General features: G+C 35.3%; 1 long non-coding RNA gene across 1 annotated transcript; it reads right to left on the bottom strand.

Moving 5' to 3' along the window:
* Positions 1–10175: 10175 nt before the first annotated feature.
* On the bottom strand, positions 10176–10549 carry LOC141397382 (uncharacterized). Its single transcript, XR_012411388.1, has 3 exons — positions 10484–10549; positions 10287–10425; positions 10176–10225 (listed from the first exon to the last, which is right to left on the bottom strand). It is a non-coding gene; the product is annotated as an uncharacterized lncRNA (long non-coding RNA).
* Positions 10550–13670: the final 3121 nt, after the last annotated feature.

The following is a 13670-nucleotide window of genomic DNA, read 5'->3' as shown; positions in this document are numbered from 1 at the left end:
TAATCTACGTAAGTGGATTTCAAATTCTAAAGAAATTCTTGATGTAATTCCTATGGAAGATCGAGACCCTTCCTTAACGTTGGATTTCAACGGTGAGAATACTGTAAAAACATTAGGAATTCAATGGAATACAAATGACGATTGCTTTTCGTTTAAAATCAACTTATCTGATATCAAGTCTGTAACCAAGCGTTCTATACTGTCTGAAACAGCGAGTCTGTATGATCCTTTAGGTTGGCTAACTCCATCCACATTAATGGCAAAATCTATATTTAAAAGCTTATGGGAAAATGGACTTGATTGGGATACAGCAGTTCCAAATTTTATCAAAACGAAATGGTTGAAATACCGTAGTTCTTTACCTACACTTTCCTCCATAAAAATACCTAGATGGTTACATTGCTTTCCTAATTCAAAAATGCAGTTGCATTGTTTTTGTGATGCATCAACAGCAGCATACGCAGCTGTTGTGTATTCTAGAATTGAATGTGATGGTGACGTATTTGTTAATATACTGCAGGCCAAATCAAAAGTCTCGCCAATAAAAACTGTAACAATTCCCCGTCTAGAGTTGTGTGCTGCTGCACTTCTAGTCCGCTTAACAGAGAAAGTTAAAAAGTCATTGAATGACATTGAAGTTGAATCTATTACTTATTGGAGTGACAGTTCAACTGTATTGAGTTGGATTCGAAAATCTCCTGCACATTGGAACGTTTATGTAGGTAATAGAGTTGCTGAAGTACAACGTTTCAGTAATCCCCTTGATTGGAGGTATGTTCCTTCAGGTTTAAATCCGGCAGATTGTGCATCAAGAGGAATTTTCCCAAACGAACTAGTAGAAAATGATATTTGGTGGCAAGGACCTCAATTTCTATACCAATCGTCAGAAAGCTGGCCAAGTAATTTAACAAATTTGTCCACAATGGAAGAACAAAGAAAAACCAAAGTGTCTTCCAATGTAACTACTCTGAAAGAATATCCCTCAATTCTTTTTAAATTCTCGAGATTACAAGTCCTGCTTAGGTTTTCTGCGTATCTTATTCGATACATTAAAGAATACAAAAATCCAAATAAGAAACAAACTGGTCCTTTAGTCTATGCGGAAACTTTCCATTCATTAATGAATTTTGTCAAGCTAGTACAAACTGTAGATTTCCCAGAAGAAATCAAAATTCTCTCCAAAAAAGGAATCGTAAAAAATCGCCACATTTTAAAACTAATGCCATTTTTGGATAGCGGTGGTATTATCAGAGTCGGTGGTCGCTTAGAGAACTCTGAATTTCCATTTGAGTTTAAACACCCCATTTTACTAACAAAATCGAATCCTTTATCGAAGTTAATCGTTTTAGATGCCCATGAAAAAACACTTCATGGTGGTATTACGTTGACTATGTCATATGTTAACCGAAAATTTTGGATCATTTCAGGAAATCAGCTAGCCAAGTCTTTAATACAGAAGTGTCTCACATGTTTTAAGTATACAGCAAAGACATCACAGCAAATAATGGGAAATCTGCCTAATGTCCGTTTAAACATCACGAGGCCATTCAAACATAGTGGAGTTGACTATGCAGGTCCAATTACTATAAAAGCTTCTACTTTACGATCTGCAACAACATCCAAAGGTTACATATGTCTGTTTATTTGTATGGTAACTAAGGCCATTCATCTAGAAGCCGTCACAGACCTTACCACTAACGCTTTTCTCGCTGCTTTCCGTCGCTTCATATCGAGAAGAGGAGCTTGTACTGATTTGTACTCAGATTGTGGTACTAATTTTGTGGGAGCATCGAAGGAATTGCAAGTTATTTATAATAAGGCGAAAAATTCACTACCAGAAGAGCTTCTGCAAGCACTAAGTTTGAATGGAACGGATTGGCATTTTATTCCTCCAGCTTCTCCAAACTTTGGCGGTCTTTGGGAGGCAGGTGTTAAGTCCACCAAACACCACCTCAAACGTATAGTGAATGATCGAGTCTTAACATTTGAGGAACTGACCACTCTATTGTGCCAAATTGAGAGCTGTTTGAATTCAAGACCTCTGGCTCCATTATCCATTGATCCCACTAATTGTGATGCTCTGACGCCAGCCCATTTTCTTGTTGGCGAGCCCACTACATGTATACAAGAAACGTCATTACTTGATACTAACATAAATCATCTTACTCGATGGAAATGCGTTGAAAAAATGAAGCAACATTTTTGGACGAGGTGGCGCAGTGAGTATTTAAACCGCTTACAATCGCGACCAAAGTGGTTAAGTCCGACATCCATGCCTAAAGTCGGTGACTTGGTCTTGATAGCCGACGAAAGATGTGGTCCAGGTCAATGGTTACTCGGTAGGATACAACAAACACATCCTGGTGCAGATGGTTACGTACGGGTTGTATCAGTCCAAACAAAAAATAAAATTATTAAACGTCCAATAACTAAAATTTGTCTACTTCCAGGAAATGAACAGCATGAAGATTCAGAAACATCAAATTCCAACTTGAAAGACAGAATTCCTTCATCTTGAACATCATCTGTACATATTTATCTCCACGTTATAACATAACTTCATCATCATATATACACCATCAGATTCTCTACATCATCATCCTTTATACTTCATCATTTCAATATCTCTACACTATCATCCTCACATAATCAATATAATTTATGGTTCTCATCATCTAGTTCTATGCATATTTTGGAAATCTCTACAGAGGATGAGGATGGAGCCTATTATACATACTAATGCTGTGAGTCGGAGCATAGCAGAGTCATGAACTCGAATAAAACACTCCCAACGACAGGCCGTCCTTATCCGCATATAAAAAACATTCGTTCTTTGGAGGGGGGAGAATGTTGGCGAAAATATTCTTCCACCAACTGAAAATATTAATTTTTATTCATAATATTAATTTCTAAACATTATCATATATTTAAAATATTCTATTAATTATTTAAATCTTAAAATCATATTTGAGCCACTGTCTCTAAAGCGTAAAATTGTTTTGCATTTCTTTGTACATTGATTTTCGCTAAATTAGATACAAAATTTGCATATCAATATGTTATAAATATGACTCTGAGAGAAGGCCCAAATATGATTAGTAGTCAAAACCAACAACAATAACAATACTCCAGAATAATTCCAGTGTTCTGTTTTATGAGTATGAGCACATTAATAACCACAACTTAATCTCTTGTTAAGTTGTTTGTTGTTGCGTCGGTAGTAGAGTTGTACAATCTAGTTCATTTGAAAGATCTAGTTCAATAGTTCAGCTCTTTTAACTGAACTAGTTCAGTAATCTAGTTCATAGTTCACTATCCAGTTCATTCATTCGGATCATAATCGTTCAATCAAACACATACACCAAATAGAAACAAACAATAGCAAAAATCTTATCAATGTGAAAAAGCTTTGTGTGTGTGTTTCTTTTTATTTTTTTTTCTATCCAGAACAAGGCACATTCAATATGGGAATATATGGAATTTGTTGTGTTTTTGAAGAAATCTTCACTTTCGAACAGCTATTCATTGTACCTTGATCCAAAACGTAAACAAACTCATCAAATTACGAAGGCATCACTTAACACTGACGACGGCGTAACTTTATGCATATGTGAACGACATGTTGAACTAGATTGTGAATCGTTCGTTCGTTCGTTGATCGTACGGTCGCCGACTGATTATAGTTCAGTGAACTATAATGAACTATATCGACTGATCTAGTTCATACGCTCTATTCAATGAATCGTTCAATTGAACTAGTTCGTTCATGAACTATACAACTCTAGTCGGTAGGGCTCGACTGCAAGTGCTCTTTGCCATTTACACTGACGCCTGCATGTACACAACAATGTTTGCAGTCAAACATTAAAAAATAATAAATGAATGCATTTATGTTTCTGTATGTTGTACATGCAGGCTTAAGTGTACAATGGTGGAGATGTTTACTGCTGGAAATTCTGGAGTGAGTTGTTAAAATTTTTGGAATAAAAAAGAGGTTGATGATTATTAAAATCTCAATTCTCTTTCTATTCAATTTGGACCTTCACCAGAGACACTTGTCGATAAGTATCAACATACAAACAAACATACATACATACCTAACATTGATTTTCTTTACATGCTATGTTAATGCATATTGTGAAGTGAAATTCTCTTCTTTAATAAAATCGTTTTTTTTATACTTTTCGATTGAAAAGAAATTAAAGTTTTTTTTTTAATTTTTTTTTGAAAACTTTGTTTTTGAAACTTTACGTACACACATCTTATAACAGCTAGCCCGGAAAGCTAGTGCACAGGGATAGTGGTATAGGGTATCACATGGTCGGCCCCGTCCGACTATAGTCTGTTCTTACTTGTTTTATCATTAGTTATGGGAATTTGCATAGCAAATTGATGATCAGTACGTAGCATAGTTGGTTACTGACCGTTATTACCTGTTATTACCTGTCGTATAATAAACTGCTTAAATGAATGCTGTTGGTTCTAGTAACATAGATAAGGCTTGATGATGTTATTATACTATGTAACCATATAAAAAATTATTTGTTAGAAGTTGACAGCAACAGTGGTTGTTTGCTACCGATAATTAGGGAAAGACGCATTTTACAAAAAAAATTATGAAAATCCGGCGAGATTTTGATATTATCTTACTATATGGTCTAAATTACCTATAATTGGCCTTATATGCTTATTGGAGCAATATCAAAATCTGGCCCGATTTTCATCAAGTTTTGTAGGATTCGTTTTTTAGCCACAACAATAAACTTGTAATTTTTTCATCGATTGGATTAGAGCGATTTTCTGAAATTTTGCATTTATCTCCCGTACAAACTATTATATAAATAAAGATCGGCCAGGGGGTAGGGTTATAATTAAGCGATCGTTAGAGGGTAGAAGTTCCAAAAAAAAACTTCATCTTGAAGCAATTCTACATCGATGCAGCCATATTCGTCCATTAAACGTATATGGAAATCACTTTGGAGTGTGAACGGATAGAAGTAGGTGGATAATATTTTAGTTGAATATATTGTAGGTCCCTAGCAGTTTTGGTATTAAACGTACAAAGTAAAGCGTTGACACGACGAGGCTTTACAGACTGTTGACGGTGTTGGTCCATTTTGCTCTCCAAATTGGTTTCAACCTGGGATTTTGTTTTTCCAGAGGTTAAAAAACATTTCTACTAAAGATTTCATAGGTTTTGAAGTTTTTATCGACATATTTCGTCTTAATTGGCTGTTATTTGGCATTTATGGTTCTCAGTGGTAACAAATTTCTCCACCACAAATAGGCCCCATATAAGTGCTATAGCTGTACCGCCCGTTTTCAGGTATTTTGATTTTTCTCTACAGAATTAGTTATAATTTCACATTTAGGGTTCTTATTGGTTAAACAACTTATTCAAAACAAATTGGAAACAGGGGTCCACGTTTTTGCGTAGTTCCGATATAACGGTACCGTCCGATTTCAGGTATTCAGAGTTCAAAGTGCTCACATTCTCTACAAAAATTGTGGTTATTGGTCCACGTTTTGGAATAGCCCCCATATACAGTTATCGCCCAATTTGTGGTATTTTGAAATTTCTATTCCCAGTCGTCTCGAATGTTCCCAACCAAAAATTGTAGACATACATAGGTCCACGTTTTAGAATAGCCCCCGATTTCAAGAATTTGAAGTTTTATCGTCGTTCTCGTATGAATTTGGAATTTCGCGTTCGAAGTGGTCAAACAATTTCTCCACCAAAAAATTATGGACATCGGTTCAAGTTTTGGAATGATATAATGATACCACCCGATTCAAGGTATTTTGAAGTCTGTATCGACGTTTTGTGTGCCACCGTGGTGCAATGGTATGTAGACCGGCCTTGCAGGCTGAAGATCGTGGGTTCGATTCCCCGGCCAATCAACATCAAACACTTTTCGACGGTGGCAAAATACCCTTCAGTAATGTTGGCAACATTTCCTGAGTATTTCAGCCTTGTAAAACTTCTCTCTCTCGGCGATAAACAGTAGGTCCCATATCATTGAGCTACATAATATAACAACTCTATCTAATTATAACATTTGTAAATGAAAGGCCAAATAAATTAAATCTTTAAGCTTTGTAAAACTAAAGGTGATGGTTCTGCTGCTAATTTTGTAAGCAGCAATGTCTTGGCCATCAGGGATCTAAATGAACGATATAAAAGAATGTGCTGGATATGGATCCGTTCGTTCTTTTCACGGAGTCGTTCCTTTAAACCTTTTCGTTCATGAACGACACAAGTCTACAAAAAACCCCTATGACACTGTGTGTAGTGGTAAATACTTGTAGCGTAAATACTTTTTTCATATCCCTTTTTGTGTCGGATATATAAGTCAATTGAAATAAGTAAAAAGTCGATAAGTTCGGCCGGGCCGAACTTTTTATACCCTCCACCATAAAATAGTCTTAATTAAAATGGAATAATTAGGGTCCTTTCACAATTTTAGGTGGAACAACTTTTCGACAATGGATAGACTCCTACTGCCTGCCACTATAACGCTAATTCCTGATGGCCCACAGGGTCGCTAACAAAAATTTCATCACGCCATAACGCGAAAGTTCGACTCACGGCGGATCTGTCCTTCGGGGTTCATAATATACTCACCAAGGCCTTTCTTCCCCCAGAGGAATTTTCCGTGCCCCAGACTTTCACCTCGAATGTGTTCAGCTAGGTGAAAGGTACCACCTTCGGGGCTATATCAAAGAGTCAACCTATCTTTAAATTTTTTGGCGGAAAAGTTTTTTAGCTGCAGGGAACTTCAAGAGTCAAATTGAGGGTAGTTTCATCAAACCAATGTAGACCCTCAAAAATCGACCCATGTTGACGAATTTTAGTGAAGAAATTTCGTGACCACTGAGAATTCCCGCAAATCGGGAGGTACAGTTAAATGGGGGGTATACCAAAACATGGACCTATAATGACGATTAATTTTGAATAGACAAAATTGTAGCTAAAATTCTCAAAATACCGATCATTACAGCTAGTTCGGTTAAAAATTGTAACTAAAATGCTCAAAATACCGAAAATCGGGAGGTATGGTTATAAGGGGGCCATACCAAAACATGGACCTATGTTGACGATGTCTTGTGGAGATGTTTCATGTCCATTGAGAACCTCAAATGTCAAATTGCAGATAGTTCGGTTACAAATTGTGGCTAAAATTCTCAAAATACCGAAAATCGGGAGGTACCGTTATATGGGGGCTATACCAAAACATGGACCTATGTTGACAATATTTGGTGGAGATATTTCACGACTACTGCGAACCTCAAATGGCAAATTACAGCTAGTTCGGTTAAAAATTTTAGCTAAAATTCTCAAAATACCGAAAATCTGGAGGTACCGATATATGGGGGCTATACCAAACATGGACCTATGTTGTTGATGTTGCGTGGAGATGTGTCATGACCACTGAGAACCTCAAATGTCAAATTGCAGATAGTTCAGTTAAAAATTGTGGCTAAAATTCTCAAAATACCGAAAATCGGGAGGTACCGTTATATGAGGGCTATACCAAAACATGGACCTATGTTGACGATGTTTGGTGGAGATATTTCATGACCACTGAGAACCTCAAATGACAAATTACAGCTAGTTTGGTTAAAAATTGTAGCTAAAATTCTCAAAATACCGAAAATCTGGAGGTACCGATATATGGGGGCTATACCAAAACATGGACATATGCCCATATCCTTTGGGATATAAGTTTTTTGATCACTAGGAACTCTAAGTGCCAAATTATAGCTAATTCAGTATGCAAATGTGGCAAAGAACGTCAAAATACCTCAAATCCGGAGGTACCGTTATATGGGGGCTATACCAAAAAGTGGACCGATATAGCCCATCTTCGAACTTGACTTGCCTATGGAAAGAAGACCCTCGGGTGCAAAATTTCAGCACTCTATCTCAATTATTGCGGACGCTAGAGTGATTACAACAGACGGACAGACGAGCGGACAGACGGAAATGGCTAGATCATCTTAGAATTTTATCCTGATCAAGAATATATATACTTTATAGGGTCGCAAATGATTAGTTCGATGTGTTACAAACGGAATGACAAAAAGTCATTTGCTGTACGACTTTCGCTTGGTGGCACTGTATTTCCAAACAATTGAAGGCTCATTGATATATGAGACTTCAGAGGGTCTTTGTTTTAGTTATATAATAATTTAAGCATAAATTTCCTGTAAGGTCGTCGTGATTTTATCTTAACATCACAAGCAGATTTCTTTCATTTCCACAAAAAAAATTTAACAATATAATACATTCGGTCCACATTATCTTGCATCTTTAATTTCCAATTCCATCCAAAAATTGTATTCCTCTCCCTCTTAAATTATTCATTTTTTTTCCTATACATAAAACTTGAAAATATTTACAAAAAACCATACCACAATAGAAAAGTGTAGACAAATTATAGCCTATTTTAGGGCTCCCTTAGGTCAATATTTTAATGAGTATCATAAAAACCATTGATCAACACCTTGTGCTGTCGCATGCAATTTATACCATACCACCACACCATAATCGTGCTACTATTGTTAGTGTGTAACTGACAAAGGACAAATGCTGGTAATAACAATAATAACAAACGGAAATAAATGAGGAGACCAACGGAAGCAGCAGTTAGACAAGCCCATAAAACACATTAATTCCCCAAATACCAATAGCTGCTATAATAACACCAATACAGAAGTGTGGCAGGGAGATAGAGTATGCGATATTTCGACAAAACTAAACAAACACATGTTACACAGATCCATACTTACATTCATACATATAGGGAGGCAGATAAAAACACCAGTTGTTAAATAAGCTAATAAAAAGACTACAGAATGTGAAGAATAAATGATATGGGTGTTTGAGAGGAGAAATTGAAAACAATTGCTATGTTTTGTTTTTTTGTTTTTGTGCTGGCTGGCTACCAAAACTATTACCAGCAATTTAAGGCGTTATATTACGAAACACCAGGCAATATAATGGAAAATTATTATGGAAGCACGAACACCTATGAAAAACGCTACAAAATAGCATTAAATTTCCAATGGCATTGGACATTGTTAGTCGAAACATAACAATTAACACCAAAAATTATCATTAGCGCTACTAAAAACAACACCACCTCCTGGGTTTTTTTGCATTTATCCTAGAGAAAAGTATAAAAATTTTAGCATATTAAGCTTTAATATTGCATGTTTTATTTGAGTGCCAAAAGGTATGCAATACTATTTGTGATTATCATTATTTTCTAGACTATGCTATGTTATTTTTTATTTTTTTTTTTTTTGACCCATCAAGCGGTCGCGTCGTGTTTGAGATTAATAGCCTTTAAACATATAAATGTATGCATGAAAAAATTTTATTAGACAAACATACACGAACACTTATACACAAATGTCGACACACTGATAACTGCGCTAGGGGCTATTTTTTCATTCATTAGAAGCAGGGTTTCGGAGTCGAGGTATTTTCGGCTCGACTCCGACTCCAGGCGAGTTTTTTTCACGACTCCGACTCAGACTCCGGGTCGACTCCGAGAGTGAATTCCTATACCACTAAAAATGAATAAAATGTGCACAAAATTGTAATTTTTTCCTATATTTTGTCCTATATAGGCTAATTTGTTAGTTTTTCCTTACATATTCATTAATAAAAAATAATAATTCTCATGATAGAATCTCTCAAATAAAACGCTTGCATTTAAATTAGGAATGGTGGCAAAATTAAACGGCAAGCGTTTTATTTGAGAGATTCTATCATGAGAAAGAATATATGTATTGAGGCTAAGTGACAAATTATTTTTTTAGTTTTAAGTGCATTTCTAAATAAAACACTGAAACTTAATTTTTTTTAAATTATTTTTTATTTTTAACTTTTTAGTAAATACATTTTTTGACCACTGAGATCCCCAAATGCCGAATTACAGTCCATTTGAGCAGAAAATTTAGATTTAAATGCTTGAAATTGGGTGGTACAGTTAAATGAATGCTATATTAAACCTTAACCTACGTCCACAATTTTTAGTGGGGAAGTTCCTGGACTATTGAGAACTCCAAATGCCAAGTTACAGCAAATTCGGGCCAAAAATGAAGACAAAATCCTCAAAATACCAGTAGTCGGGTGGTACCGTTAAATGGAGGCTATAGGAAAAAATGGACCCATATTGGTTTTGGTTTCATATTCATGCATTGTCATCTAAATCTGAAAAATGTGCAAAGTTTTAGTTCGATTGGTCAACTGCAACCGTGCTAAAAGCAGTTACCAGATTTTAAAAGGGGGTCAAGTTAGACACCGTAAAAACACTGTAATAATGGACCAATATTAGTTTTGATTTCATATTCATGTATTGTCATCCAAATCTGAAAAGTGTGCAAAGTTTAAGTACGATTGGTCACCTGCAACTGCGTGAAAAACGAGTTACTAGATTTGAAAAGCAAAATACCGGAAATCGGGTGGTACCGTTATATGGGGGCTATAGGAAACAATGGACCCATATTTGTTTTGGTTTCATATTCATGCATTGTCATCTAAATCTGAAAAGTGTGCAAAGCTTTAGTTCGAGTGGTCAACTGCAAACGTGTTAAAAATCAGTTACCAGATTTGAAAAGGGGGTCAAGTTAGACACCGTAAAAACACTGTAAGAATGGACCAATATTGGTTTTGATTTCATATTCATGTATTGTCATCCAAATCTAAAAAGTGTGCAAATTTTAAGTTCGATTGGTAAACTGCAACTATGTGAAAAATGAGTTACCAGATTTGAAAAGCAAATTAGATAAAACACTGTAAAACAGTGTAAAAATGGACCAATATTGGTTTTGATTTCATATTTGTGTACTGTCATCCAAATCTGAGAAGTGTGCAAAGTTTTAGTTCGATTGGTCAACTGCAACCGTGTTAAAAATGAGTTACCAGATTTGAACTAAACACACACCAAGGCAAGTTAAATAAAACACTGTAAAAAGGGCATTCGTTCGAATACATTCGAACACATCAATAGTGTTTCTGCCGAATCTTACATTGACAAATAGCAAAGTTAGAAAGTTTTCATTTTTTTGAACGAGTATATTCTGGACGGGATTCTTCCGCGTGAGAGAATCTTTAAGCCTTCAAAATATGTAAAAATGATGGGGCAATACAAATCGTAAGGACTACATGCAATAAAAACTATAAGCAATTCACGACCAAGTTTCAAACTGGATGTAAGCCAACAATTTATTGTGCTTAGCCTCAAAAGGAGACCCCCAGTTGTAAAGCACAATAAAAGTTATTTTTCATGATTTTTTCCAGAGAAAACTACGTAACTTTTTGGCAGATTTTTTTCTTCATCTGAAAGAGAAAAATATTACCAAGTTTTGAGGTCGTCTACGAAACCTTGTTTTATTAAAGCATTTTGCGGTGCCATCTCTATCTCGAAAACTATCGCGAGAAAAACACAGTTTACATGCTGCATACAAAATAAAATAAATTGTTCCCATCCAACGCTCATAATGCGGCAATATTGTTCCGATCGACTTAAAAATTTGACCACATATTCTATGCTACTTATACTTTCTACTTTTTTCTGAAATTTATAAATAGGGATCACCCCTAAACTAAAATTCAGCGCTCACATTTTGAACGTTGGTGTGGTGTGAATAATTTTCTTGAAATATTTGAGATATATTGTGTACGCCACTCAGCACGTAGGCAGATGGATGTTTTCTGGAACTGAAAAATTACCAAACGATGAGATTTCTACAAAAATGTTGATAGGAACATTTTATGTAGGGTCGGTTCACTAGGACGAGAAATCGATATTGCCATGTTTTCATTGTCCTTTATCACTTTTACCCGATCCTTTCTTATGAAAACTCTATGATTATGCATTTCATTGAATTTTGTATATGCAATTGATTGTGTAGAAAACTCGGATACACATGAACTATATCTGCTCCTGGCGGACAGATCCGGTTATTTGAATGTCTACATCTAAAGCCCTCATTGAGTATATAATGAATCCTAAAAGAAAGATTCGCCGTTTGTCAGACATTGAGTTATAGCGGGATGAATCTGTCGTTAACCAACAACGAATTTATGATGCCTAATTCAGAAGCGTAACCATCCGATTTTGATATATAGTTAATAGATTATGCGAAATTTACCGAAATACATAAACATACTGTTTTTTGAGATAGTAACGGGTAAAACTGATAAAGGACAATGAAAACGTGACAATGTCGATTTCTTGGATATGGGAAACATACATATAATTTTCGGTGGAACATTTTTGTAGAAAATTTAATTTTGTTTTACTCTTTGGGTTCAATAACTAAAAGGACATGGAAGAAACTGAGCTAGGACAGCATATTTGACAGAAAGGTTCCTAATTCCATTTAACTGAAAACATGTCATCTAAAACTGACGAAACAATATCTCCAAACAGAGATATAAAACTATTTTCTCAATGATGGATGGGGGTCAAATAAAAAAAATCACTATCAATTGGGGCTTTCATTCCCAAAAGGAATTTTCATCCCCCTGATCTTAACTTTCATTTTGTGTCACAAGGTATTCAGTAAGATTTCCCATAGATATCACAATGTCTTTAATAGAAGACAAGGATGACTTCTCATAAAAAACAAGATGAGAATACCAATAGACCTTTGTGGGAAGACCAGTAAGACTTCTGACGAAAGAGGTTAAAGGTCCAGTCTTAATTCGATTGTCATAGAACTTTACATTTGTTTGCAAAAATGTAAAGAATCAATTGGATCAACAAAATAGGGATGAATAGTCTACACTTCAAAGGATAGTAAATATCCTGTGAATTGTCATTTAATTTAGTATATACATATATAATTTGCATATATATTTTCTTATACCTTTCTATTAAAATAAATAACGATTTTTAAAAAAGTTCTTGTTTCAAATTTAATGTTATATTTCTATAACGTGGAAAAAATTTTGCCCGGAGTCGGAGTCGAGTTATTTTTTTCGACTCAGACTCCGACTCCAGCAAAATTGCTCGACTCCGACTCGTAGACTCCGACTCCGACTCCGAAACCCTGATTAGAAGCCTAATAGTTGAATTATGCTCTATTTCGACATCTTCTCCGCATACACCATTGTCAACCAATCATAGTTAGCATAGGATCTCCAAATTTTGGTTACACCAAAATAATGATTAGCTGTCATTATTCGTATTCATATCATATTCGAATAATAAATCCCATTTGGATAAATTTTAATAAATATTTTTTTTTACTTTCTCTTCAGCTTATATTACATCTCGAAATTGGGCCCAATGTCTAAATTATACAAAATTGCGAATTCCCACAATACGGATGGTTATTGATATTGGCCAAAATTATAATAACAACAGTTAATATTAAATTCAATTGTTGCCTTGAAGGGCCTATAGACAAAAACACTCAAGGTTTTCTGTGTTCTGTTTTATTCAAGATATTTATGAGCATATGTATTGGAAACTGGATGGCCGAAAATAAAGCAACGTATTCTCCAATTGCCATTTAATGAACAAAAAGAAACAACAAAAAATCCGCAATCACATAAATCACAGCGGAAATGAAAAGTTCAAAATGTTACATGGAGCAAAGTAGCGTAACAGGAATTGTAGCTGCTGTGGAGGACTAGGTAATAACAG

The sequence above is a fragment of the Musca autumnalis genome, unplaced genomic scaffold (genome assembly GCF_047663935.1).
Source record: "Musca autumnalis isolate F117 unplaced genomic scaffold, ASM4766393v1 scaffold_3, whole genome shotgun sequence".
Classification (NCBI taxonomy): Eukaryota; Metazoa; Arthropoda; class Insecta; order Diptera; family Muscidae; genus Musca; species Musca autumnalis.
The sequence above is the reverse complement of the archived record's forward strand: the minus strand, read 5'-3'. Positions and strand labels throughout refer to the sequence as shown.